This window comes from Brachycentrus maculatus, unplaced genomic scaffold (genome assembly GCF_059751285.1).
Source record: "Brachycentrus maculatus isolate JH-2025_06_01 unplaced genomic scaffold, ASM5975128v1 h1tg000220l, whole genome shotgun sequence".
Taxonomy (NCBI): Eukaryota; Metazoa; Arthropoda; class Insecta; order Trichoptera; family Brachycentridae; genus Brachycentrus; species Brachycentrus maculatus.
Window position 1 is genome coordinate 537,232 of NW_028280971.1, and position 12,729 is coordinate 549,960.

At 30.9% G+C, this 12,729-nt stretch overlaps 1 protein-coding gene across 1 annotated transcript in view; it reads right to left on the minus strand.

Annotated features, from left to right (window-relative positions):
• The window catches only part of Arl4 (ADP ribosylation factor-like 4), a 144,264-nt gene extending 141,413 nt beyond the window's left edge, over positions 1–2,851 (minus strand). Inside the window, exon 1 of the mRNA XM_088264191.1 lies at positions 2,206–2,851. The gene's annotated coding sequence lies outside the window, so the exon portion shown is untranslated. The remainder of the gene's footprint in view (positions 1–2,205) is intronic.
• Positions 2,852–12,729: the final 9,878 nt, after the last annotated feature.

Sequence of the window (12,729 nt, forward strand, 5' to 3'; positions counted from 1 at the left end):
TTTACACTGTTAATTATTGTTCCGTCTTCGGTTGCATGGGGCACTACATCGTATTGACGCGGTTTTATTTTTATTGTAAACACATGAAGGCAAGATGATTATTCCTGCGCTTCAGGGACCAGTATAGGGTAATATTAAATAAATATTGGAGTGTAAAATCATTAATATCCATTTTCACTCCCCCTGGGAATCGATCCCAACCTCCAACACGGTAGCCAAACACGGTAGCCAAACACGCTAACCATTACACCACGGAGGCAATTGATTAAATACACATTATTTCAATGATACAATTGAAAATAAACAAAACTCAAGGTGGAATCTGGAAATCAGACTGAGCCTTGAAAACTAACAGCAAAAAACAAGAAAATAAAAATGGCATTCTGAATCACAAGAAAATACAAAGAAAAAGATGCACATTTGGTATATAACAATTAATTATTTGACAAGAATAATAAACGTTGACTAACTGAAACGAATCACATTAATTAACTTACCATTCAAAGGTCTTTAGTTTGATCCGAGGTTAAACGTCATCAAAATAAAACAATATTTTCTCAAGATGACGCTTATCAGGCGTCCTATTACGAATCCGTTTCATTCGTCATATTTTAAATGATATTTCGCTCACTCCTTTCCACAACGTCATAAATCAAAATACTTGGTTTTTCAGGAGATCGTTTATAAAGTTTAAAAATATAATAAAATGTATTAAAAATAAATATCAAGCCACTTATTGAACTTTTTACTGGGCAACTGATCTTTTTAGGTAAAACCTGAATGTTTTGTCTCCATTTGAAAAATATTCAGTACATTTAAAAAAAATAAAACAATACCTTTTCTTCAAAATGCAAAAATACTTTCTGCCCTGTAGCGGGTAAATATTATTTAAAAATATGCCGCTTTTGCTGGGATATAGTACATTTTCTGGGCATTTTGAAAACATGAACAACTGAAAATTGACGATTTTTGATATATGACGTTGTTGAAAGGAGTGAGCGATATTCTCATTATATTTTAACAGACGGGCATGAAATCACACAAATTCGTACACCCGAGGACAAATTTAATCATATTTGATATATATTTAATTGCCTGCAATTTTGTGTGGTCGCTATCTTATTAAATTAATATATTTTTTTAGAGGAAACGTGATATTTTTAATGGCGTCCGTGGACTTTTAACTAGCTGTGTTGGTTTTAATAATATTTGGGTCATATTTTTTTCAAATTACATACCAAAAAGATAATGTTTTCTTTGTAGGTCTGTCAATGGCTGCTAAAACAATAACGTTCAAACGAAAATACAACAACAACTACTAATCATGATATAATCATAAAGTATGTAAAAAAAAAAGTTTTGTACTGACGTTTTTGGTGGAACTGCATTTTATAGAATAAACATACATAACAAATATGCAACTTTTTCCACATGAATTTTATTTCACCAGCAACAGGGTTTCGTTACCAGTCTAATGATGTCGGTTACGACAAAACCCGGTTGCTAGTCAAATAAAATTCATGTGGAAAAAGTTACATGGCTGTTGATTTATTATATGTATGTAATTTACTTAGCTTTCATTATTTCTTAATTTTCGCAAATGGTAAACCATTATTAAATGTCTCCGTCTTAATTGCGAAATAAGATATAAATAATGTTATATAATATATAAAAAATATTAATTATGTGTTTTATAAAGAGATACTCAAAACACAATTTAGGAATAGGGCTATGAAGCGTGGGAGGGACAAATGGAGAACTATTTTTTTTTGTGACGTTTTGCTGCAACAGTTTTTTTCAATCACCAAATTATTTTTAATTTCTTTTTCTTCCCTTCTTAAATCCCTTATCTACATTCCAATGGTGCATAGGGTACTGCATCATATAAACGCAGTGTTATCTTCATCGTTAACACATGAAGGAAAGATGATCGAAGTCCAGGGTAATATTGAATAAATATTAGAGTGAGAAAAAATATACATTATATTTATTTGACCCCCCCTGGGAATCGAACCCGGGACCTCCAGAACGGTATTCGAGCGTGCTGACCATTACACTAAGGAGGCAGATTTTTTTATTATTATTTATCTTGTGTAATTTGTTTAGAATAAACAAATGCATATATTTTTTATAAAGACCTTTATTTATTAAATTATAATATTAAAGCAAAATATGATATCAAAAATTGTGTATAGCTTAGCTTACCTCATTTAGTTGTACTGAAAGCAAAATTTCGTTTTTTGGAAAGGTTCCATTAGATTGCACCTCCTTGACAGTTACGGGAAAACAAATAATTTGGTTCACTATTTGACACAACCTTTTCACAATAACAAAACAATTGTTTAGTTAGCCATTAAAACAAAACAACAGCTGTCTAATATTTCAATTCACAACAGATCCGGATTTCGGAAACCACTTTTACGCAATGTAAAAATAGACATATGAAAATTGACGAATTCTGGCAATGTTGATAGCAACGGGCATACTATCGATTATAGCATGTCCGCATGTTCACGTCGTACTAAAACAATGTATCTGTCAAAATAATACAAATTGCGAGAGGATCCACGAGATCAAACCGTCATTACGTCATTGCAAATCAAACACCATTATTTTGGTTTCGTCCGCCGAGTCCGTAATATTATCTGACACCATATAACAGCTCCCACATTAATTTTTCAATAACAATATAACGTAAAAGCAATCGTTGCACACGCGCAAATCGATACAGCCCAACTGTTTCTACGAACAAACGTATGAAAATTCAAAAAACGGGCACTGAAGTCATGTTTTGAAAAATAAACTGGCGCGAACAGACACGACACCACCTAGCGACGGCCGAAACCGGACTGAGTGAAGATCGTCCGTTTCTCGTCGCAGCTTCGCATGAACTACACAAACCTAGTACCTATGATAGTCAAACGCGAATATGTAAAAAAGTACAATTACTATTTAATTATATTTTAAAGTAACAACAGAAGAAGTAATCTTTTCCAAGACGCGTCATTTTCACTTCGTATATTTATATTTTCACTTTGAATTTGTAGTCATTTCGTTCGGTTCTATATTTGAAATGAAAGCTTTCTCTGTCGGCCGCGCACATGGCGCTACCTGTCACAACCATTGTTTATCTCTTTTCAACTCACAGATTTCTGCATATGGATAGATCTTTGTTTCTTTTACTTCCAAATTAATTGATTTTGAAAAATTGAGATGATGCACTTTGAGGAAAATTATTCATTTAGTCCTAAATTGAGAGATGGTTTACGAAATACATACATGAATTTATCGAGAAAAAAAAATCAAATTAATATTTAAAAATAATAGAGAGGTGTTCTCATTATTATATTTTACGATGAGAATTTTTTTCTAACTTTTAATAACAATTAATTACACACATAGTTTTAATATACTTACAAATTCATGAAGTATCAAGCGTTTTTCATAGCCCCGTTTATTTTAATCATTCTTATTTTTGATTCGTAACTATTAAATTTAAACGCCATAATTTTCCGAAAATAATTACGGAAATAAATTTCACAAAAGAATTTGGTGAGAGTCTCAAATAAAAACACAAGATACCTGTGATTTAGAATAAATTAAAAATGGTTAAAAAAAAAAACTAAAAAAAAAACAAAAAAAAAAACAAAAAATCTTCGTCGTTACAAGATATTATCAAACATGTAACAATGGCGAAAAATGTAATTTTCCTTTTTTTTATTATTTTTAATTTGTTAAAGCTGTGGCCCACTGGACATTTTGAATTGATTTAATTTATTGAATTGGTATACATTTACGCAAACAACCCCCTCAATAGCGAAGGTATAAATTAATTCCTAAAAGGTGTATGAATCTGTAACGTAAACAAAACAGAGTTTAAAAAAATGGTATTAATTAATTTTAAAAAGACCTCAAAGGATTTTCTTTTAGGGTAAGTTTAACTAAAATTATTTGTTTTTTTTTTAATCTGAATAATATCAACTATCATTGATATAAAGGATATGACCAAATAATATTTACTTTTAAATACAGAAGTATTATAAAAATAATGTGTATATAGTTTATTATTTGCTTACATATTTTAGAATCATATTTCATGTTTAAAAAAAAAATTAACCCTTCATTGTACAAGACTTTGGGGAGTTAATTTTTTTTTGTATTTTATTGCAAAAGTCCTTAGTACATACCTACGTAGGTGCATACTAAATTTTTTAAACATATTTATACATACTTATTTGTATATTCCTGTCATAAAAAATATTTATCAATTAGTAAAAAAATTTAATAAATAAAAGAAAATTCATCACACCATCAAAATCTTTTTTCATAAATAATTTTTTAATATTGTTATCGGCAAATTAATGGTCAAAAACATATGTATGTTAGTCCCACGGTGTATGTATGTATCCATATCGTTTATCTATTTGTTTATATTATTATATGTGTATGCATGAATCATGTATACAATATACCCGTATTCAACGCGTGGAATTCGGTAGCAACCTACATAAATAATATCCTTTAATCCTACCCTAAATAATCCAATGATCTTTATAGTTTGTTCATATTTAAGTTTATCCCAACCTCACGATTACGCCGAACGATTCATTCCATATAAACCTCGGTTCAAGATCAATCCTTAAAAATTTTAAAATAAAAATTTCGAGTAAAGAATATGTATGAAAGGCATAGATTAAAATTCTTGACGCTTTATGAAGTGATTAGTTTTGATTGGCGTTAAAAAGCTTCCTTCTATGTTTCCTTTATATGCAGGTTTAGAATTTTCTCAAATAAAACCATTTAACCTCACGATTTTTGTATCAATGGTTTTATTGTTGTAGATTTGACATGGTTGCACGCCTACATAAAAAAAAATACTGAAAAAAACATACCTGAGAATATTCGTCCTTCGCACACCACACGCTTTCGAGACGTATTTTCGTGTTTATATAATTGTGTCGGAAACACAATATTTTTCAGTAACTATATGCAGTAAATAACAACAAAAAATATATTTTTAAAGGTTTCTGGCTATTATAATAATGAGAGTTTCAAAACTAAACTATCACTTTTAGCAAAATAAAAATAAAAACATGGAGTTGGCAAAAAAGGATGAAAGTAGACTAAATCCAGTCGAAATACGATCCCCCATGCGAATGTGCGGCAAAACAAAATAAGATAGATGTTGGAATGGTAAAATAAGTAAAGAATGCAAGACATTATTGATAAAATTAAGGAATTGTGTTGGGATGGTTTGGACATATGGAACGAATGATTAAAGAAAGAACGATAAAACAATTTTTTGAAGCGAATGTAGTTGTAAGAAGGAGCAGAGGAATACTGAGAAAGACTTGGCAAGATCAAGAAGGTTTGTCAAATACTTGAAAGCGGTCAGGTCAGGAGTCGAAATAATCGGTGGATATATATGAGGAGATGGATAAATATGGAAGAGGCGAAGAATGTTTGCAAAGACAGTGATGTGGCGTTCTATTCTCTCTGCCTATCCCTCCGGAGAAGCAGCGTGATGGTTAGTTAGTTTGTTAGTTTGTTGGTTTTTGGGTCTCAAAACCGACTAATTTTTGTCGAGTGAAATATACCATAGAACGCTGACATCTTACAATTTTTATCATCAACCATTGAAGTTATATCGTGGAGCATTTTACAACCTAAAAACGCTTAAAAATTGTCAAAACTCTCAAAATTGTCAACCGAAATGGTGAAAAAATTTACAGAGACATTACCCATTTTTTGGTGATCATCACGTGCCATATTGGATTACTTTTGTGAATTAAATAAACAAACTGAAGGTCTAATTCAATGTTTCAAAATAGTAGATGACATGTTCTTCCTACAAGATTCCAAATTCTTCGTTCACACTGAGAAAATAAAATAAAATAAAATAAAAAGGTAGGCGATTCATAGCTATGAATAGCAAAAAAGACCACTTATCAAAAATACAATAAGGACACGCGTTAGGTGACTCGTGTACAATATGATAAAAGTACCCAACGAAAGGATAAAAATATCATATAAAACATGATCACTATCCTCGAAATATTCAAATTTTCTCAACCATTATATTTTTAGGCAGCCGTTTATTTGTTTAGAAAAGATTTAACATGGTTTATAAATATTTTTGTTTAAATTTACGATTTGAATACAAAAGATTTTTTGTTACAAAAGCAGTGTTTCCACGTCTTCCAACAAAGTGTATTTTTTATGGTAATAATTGTAAATATTATTCTAAATGTCTTTTATAACTAAATATGTCGTTAAGTAGTAATTATTGTCCCATTTTTTGTTGACTCCCCCTTTTTGCCTTGTTATCCATCAATAAAAATATATAACAGAATGTATTTAAATTTGTATGAACAAAAATTTAAATTATTATTGAATTATACATAATAATAGTTGGTAAAATGATTTATTTGTTTTTTTTTTTAAATATCTTAAAACTGTTTATTTTTATTTGCGATAATTTATTGTACTAAAAATATTTATTACTTACGAAAATTACTTTTTATTCGTCTTAAAAAATCCACTATGTATTTATAAAATTAAAATATTATGTTGGCAATACATATGTTGGTACTTAATACTTACGTATGTATTTTTTATGGGTAACTAATCACCTAACTTTGAAGGGCCATCGCAACGAAAACCTTTCTTAATATTTTCTTTAAATAAAAATTAAATAAATAATTGAAAAAGTCGAATTTAGTAAGTTAATTTTCATAGCTATACTACTATTTTATAGAACATTATTTTTCTTTTCAAAATTATTAAAATTACAGTATGAAAACAAAGACGTACAAAAATCTGTTTACGACAATAGCATGTGATGACATACATACGATTATCATTCACGATAATCTAACATTTTTGAACGCTTTAAAAAAATCTAATTATTATATATAAATATGTACATCATTCATAGGGCAAAATTAAAATACAACTGGACTATTTTCCTTAATCCAAAATTCTTAGTCTGACGTTATGAATTTCAATCGGATCGCTGTAGATATTTTATTATATCCATGCATTTTAAAAAAGGTAACATTTTTTACCCCGATATTCCAAAAAAGGGTTCGTGAATGTTCATGGGTATAACTATAATTAAAATAGGAAAATATTACCCTAATTTAATGGCATACCTAACTTAATGTTTCTTAAGTCGTACACAAACTTTCTTGATCCTTTTTTTATAATGTTAGTGTCCTTCTTTCAAGACGCGTTGGAATTCAAAATTCGTTTTAAAATATAATTATGTATTTATCGTAAATTATGACATATATATTCGTAAAAAATTCAAATGCAGATTTTTTGATATTTCAACAAATTTGAAAAATATGGTCTTAGTGTTTACAGGGGTTATGAATTATCATAGGCTCGTTAGTGATCACAAACGTTCAACATTCACCATTCCACCCAAGCCAATCTGCACATAAAAATAGGACGAAAATAAAAATTAAAAAAAATCACTATTTAAAAAAAAAATATTCTTTTTTTATTCCCAAGCGTTTATAACAAATAAAAAGATGAAATCGTATACTAAAAATACCTATGTACATATTTATAATGCAGGTTCTCCTACCTAAAAAAAAGGACCCCAGATCTTAGATAACTCCCTACTGTGATACCATGTCGAGTATTTGTATAACATATTATTATTATTGGTGTCTTTCAATTTAATACAAATCTATAGAGGCCCGTTTACACTCAGAGTGAAAACAGGTATGACGTATGTATTTAATTTGTCTGGTAAATTAAAAAGGAGTGATAATCTAAAATTAGAGTCCACATTTAAAAAAATGATAATTTAACTGTAACAGCTTGTACACCATTAAATTATAAATAAAACGCTTGTTTTTTAACCACTTGAGTATTATACTTTTATGACTAGTTTCCGAAGCTTCAGATGGTTCCATCTACGGATTTATATTTCATCCCTTAAATAGAATCATCTGTAGCTTCCGAAACTAGTCATAGGAATATAATACTCAAGTGGTAAAAAAACTAAAAAAAATTTATTATTGAATCATATCTTACCACAAAGTGAATGCCGAAATATTAAACAACATACTAAGTATAGGATTAGTGACAAAAGTTCATTTAATTTTGAAGCAATCACTACATTATATAGTAAAAAAAAATATTAAAATACAACAGCCAATTCAATAATTTCGCTGGTTATTTATTGGTTAGTATTTTTCTTCATTGGACGAAAATATAAAAAAAGTAGTCCTTGTGAGACGTTTGATTTTTTTCCAATTTTGGTGTAAGTGGGTATTAAATGGGTAATTGGGTACAAAATAATTCTCAGCCATTCTTGATCATATCATTATATATTAGTTAAAATTCCTTGGCTCGGTTTCCGTAAAAACATATAAAACATCCCGAATCCGACCGGTTTCATGAAATATTAAATTGAGTACCTACGTAATATTTTTTCGACATATAAAAGCCAAATCGATACTGCGATTATTTTTATTTCAACTGCGATATAATTTTAATTATACTAAGCATGTAGTTAACTTCATTGTATTCACAATGACATACCAGAGCTTTTGATCTGTAGTATATTTCGGATAAAAAATCTGACTCTTAAAATATCAGTGCCGACAAGCGCAGGCGTCAATACTCTGAGTGTTCCTTATTACGTACAGTCGTAACACAGTGGCGTATCCCACATCCCGACCGTACTGATTATTAACCCGACCGTTTTATTCTTTTTTTTTCGGTCATTGATTTTAATGTTGGGCAGTTCTCGTCCTTGCATGGCCCGTATCATAAATGCTTTTCATAATATCAATTTTATATTTATCGAGCTCGTAAAAATGTTCCAATTTATTTTTGACAGGGTCATATTTAAAGCATAGTGTGAGAGAATGAACGAGGAATTAAAAAAATCACCGGCATAAATATTATCACGGTGAAATTTGATCATAATACCAATTTCAAGTTATCCGACAAATTATATTAGTATTATACATATGTATTTATTATTTATTAGGATGAAAGTAGACTGAATGCAGTCGAAATGCGATCTCTCAGAAGAATGTGTGACAAAACGATGTATGATAGATGTTCGAATAGTGAAATAAGGAAGGAATGCAAAGCTGAGATAAGCATTATCGATAAAATTAAGAAAGGTGTGTTGAGATGGTTTGGACATGTAGAACGAATGAGTGAGGAAAGAACGGTAAAACAAATTTCTGAGGCGAATGTAATTGGGAAAAGGAGCAGAGGAAGACCGAGAAAAACATGGCACCATCAGGTATGTCAAATACTTGAAAGTGGTCAGGTTAGGAGTCGTAATAATCGTCGGGTATGTATGAGGAGATGCATGAACGTGGAAGAGGCGAAGTATGTTTGCAAAGACAGAGTGGTGTGGCGTTCTATTCTCTCTGCCTACCCCTGCGGGAAAGCGGCGTGATGATTAGTTATTTAGTTTTATTTATTATTTATTGAACCGACGTATTCATTTATTTTTTACCATTCATTTAAAGCTCGTGGAAAAAATCTTATTAATGAAATTATTCTATTAATCATCTGGAAGTGCCATTATTGACATAACTAAACTTTAGGGGAGCAAAAATCAATACAATATCGTGGCATAAATTTGTAAGAAGGTATCTAAGAGACAGTTCGGCTGTCCAAACTCAAAACACAGTAAGAGACATTTTTTTGTAATACGTTTTTTAGAAATAGATTCTATTTCGTCCAAAAATGCAAAAAAAACGTATTACAAAAATTGTCCCTTACTGTGTTTTAAGTTTGGACAGCCGAGTTGTATATAAATGGAACATCGACTATTGCATAAACTTGGTACCTACCTACTATAATTATTTTGCAACAAGTACATATCATTTTCTGTTTTTATTTGTTTGACCAGCTACCGGGTTTCGTCGTTACTGATTTCATCAGACTTAATTTAAAAACATGTATATACAAAATAACAGTGTACGAAGGGCCATTCGTATCAAAGCTATGATCTTTATTGAACTTTCATAAAGTTTTATAAACGACAACATTAAAAAAGGTTTTAAATTAAATTTGTTAACTACTGGTTTGTTAGATTTTTTAAATCGTGCAAATAAATCTGATAAGCCAGTCTCGCTTCAGTGGATTTTTTAAATATCATTTTGAAGTCTTTTTGTAGTAGGTAATTTAAAATACGTAGGTATAGGAAATATAAAAAAAATATGGCGTGTCATAAATACATATCAAGATAACTTATTGCTTTTGTAATAAATAAAACAATTAAAATAGTTTTTCTAATTTTATATTGTACTCACAATACTCCATCAAATCATAATCAGAAATCCGTTCAAATCAAATCAGTTATAAGGGCTACCTTTCTTTATTCCGACCTTTGAAAATATACAGCAGTCGCGGGGTTGAAAATGTAATAAAAACAGACGCCTCGCAATGTTTAATGCATTTTAAAATCTGTTTCTCAGTAAATTAGCCCCTTTATCAGATACGGCCGCAACCCCGACATTCACTCGACATATTGTGTGCTCGCATTGGAGGGAGGCCCGGCTACCTACACACGCAACACCGCGTAGTATAGGTCATCGAGAAATAAAGCCAACCTTAAAAAAAAATACACAAAAATCCTTCATATTTAACCAATTTATCTGTGACTGAACGCTAGCTGGTGAATGACAGTTTTGTTTTGGAGATAACGTAAACTTTCTTTGCGCACACCAGATGCGCAGTAGCCGAGTTCAATCGCGGCCACCATTACAGGCCTAATTCAAACATTGTCCGCCTCCGTGGCGTAATGATTAGCGTGTTTAGCTACCGTGCTGGAGGTTCCGAATTCGATTTCCAAGGGGGGTGAAAATAAATATTAGTGATTTTACACTTAATATTCATATAATATTACCCTGGACTGATCCTAGAAGAGCAGGAGTGATCACTTTGCCTTCATGTAAGCAACGATCAAGATAACAATGCATTTATATGATGCAGTGCCCTATGCACCATTGGGTGCGGATAAGGGTTAGAAGAAGAAGTTTGGTCTGTATGTTCTTGAAAGTTACCTAAGACAGCGTCGGCATAGATTGTTTCACATTCCTATACACAGGACCAACCTGCCGATGGTTATGCCTGTAGGAAGAGCTACCGCTTTGCTGAACAATATAACGCTGGTTATTGATCTGTTCCATGCGGGATTCTTCTGCATCTTTAGCAAAAGTATCCTTACTTATTTTAGAATTTTTTTAACTTATACCTACGCCTTAAATTTTAGTTTGTAATTTGTATGTTAATTATAAATAAATAAATTGAATTGAAATGAATGAAGATATATTAAATGTTGGCATTATTTTTCGAGTGTTTTGAAACAGTTATTTTAAATGTTGACATTATTTTTCGATGACACTGTATAAGCAACCCTTTGAAGGCTCTCAGGAAGCCTCCCCCGCCAATGGCGAGATTGCGGCTGCAATGGCGGCCATCACGGGCCAGACTAACACGAATAAAGTATTTATGGGCTATGAATAGCTAATGGTACAGTGCAACGTGTAATTTGGCGGCTACTCGGTGTATACATGCACATCCGTCGAGAGAACGAGGCACGTATGTACATATGTGGTTCTAACGCAAACATCATTTCGTCTTCTTTTTTGACATCTCATCAAAGATGAAGAAGAATATGGAAGTTTGGGCATTTACGGGGCTGACGACCGTCATCGGCTGGTTTAAGTGATCACTTTACACACGTGTAACATTCACCAATTCTACCCATTATTGACAACCACACTACTCGAATTCTTGGAAGTTCTATATATATGAACCAATTTAGAAACCTTGTTCTTGAATCACTCGAACTTCACTAGAGACATCTATTGGTGAGATGTAAAGAAGCTTTTTTACTAAGCAGAAACTCTTATATTATAGTATGTGAGATCCGAATCCTGGATTATATTCACACACATGAGAAACGCCAGAAAATACCATTTTCATTTTTATTATTAAGCTTATAATTTGAAACTCAAAATAACTCAAAATGTTATAAATCATTTCGTCTGGTTAAATGTTGATTTGACAGTTGGTTCTAGTTATAAGTCGTGATTATACCTACAGGTATAATTTCATTTACTGAACATACGAAAGATAAAGTTTTAACAATACAGAATAGATAAATATAACTATAACTTTACTTTTGAATTTTTATATGTTACGGTTGTCAGGGAATTAAAGTACAGTAAAGCCTCGATATAACTGACTAATCGGGGGAGACGGTTTCCATTAGAACCGAAAGTCCGTTATATAAAAATAGGGATAAAATAAATCTAAAATATCCGATGTCAACAGTAAAAACATAAAATTTCTTGAATATTTTTCGCAGATTTGTGGCACATTTTATAAACTTTATAAAATTAAACAACTTTTTTTAACCACTTTTTTATTGGTACACTTTATCCAACCGGTTTCGAAAGAACCTTGTCATCATCAGGGTTTATGTACTAAATTCTAAAACATTTTTTTTAGTATATAAACCCTGATGATGACAAGGTTTTTGTCGAAACCGTTTGGATAAAGTGTACCAATAAAAAAGCGATTAAAACAAAGTTGTTTAATTTTATAATTTTATAAAAACATAAAAAATACAAAACAGAAAAAAATCAATAATAATTTTAAAAGCAAACAGTAAAGAAGTCAAAGTCGTATTGATTCCATGGTTTGGTTTTCATTATTTAAGATTTGGCCCAAGTA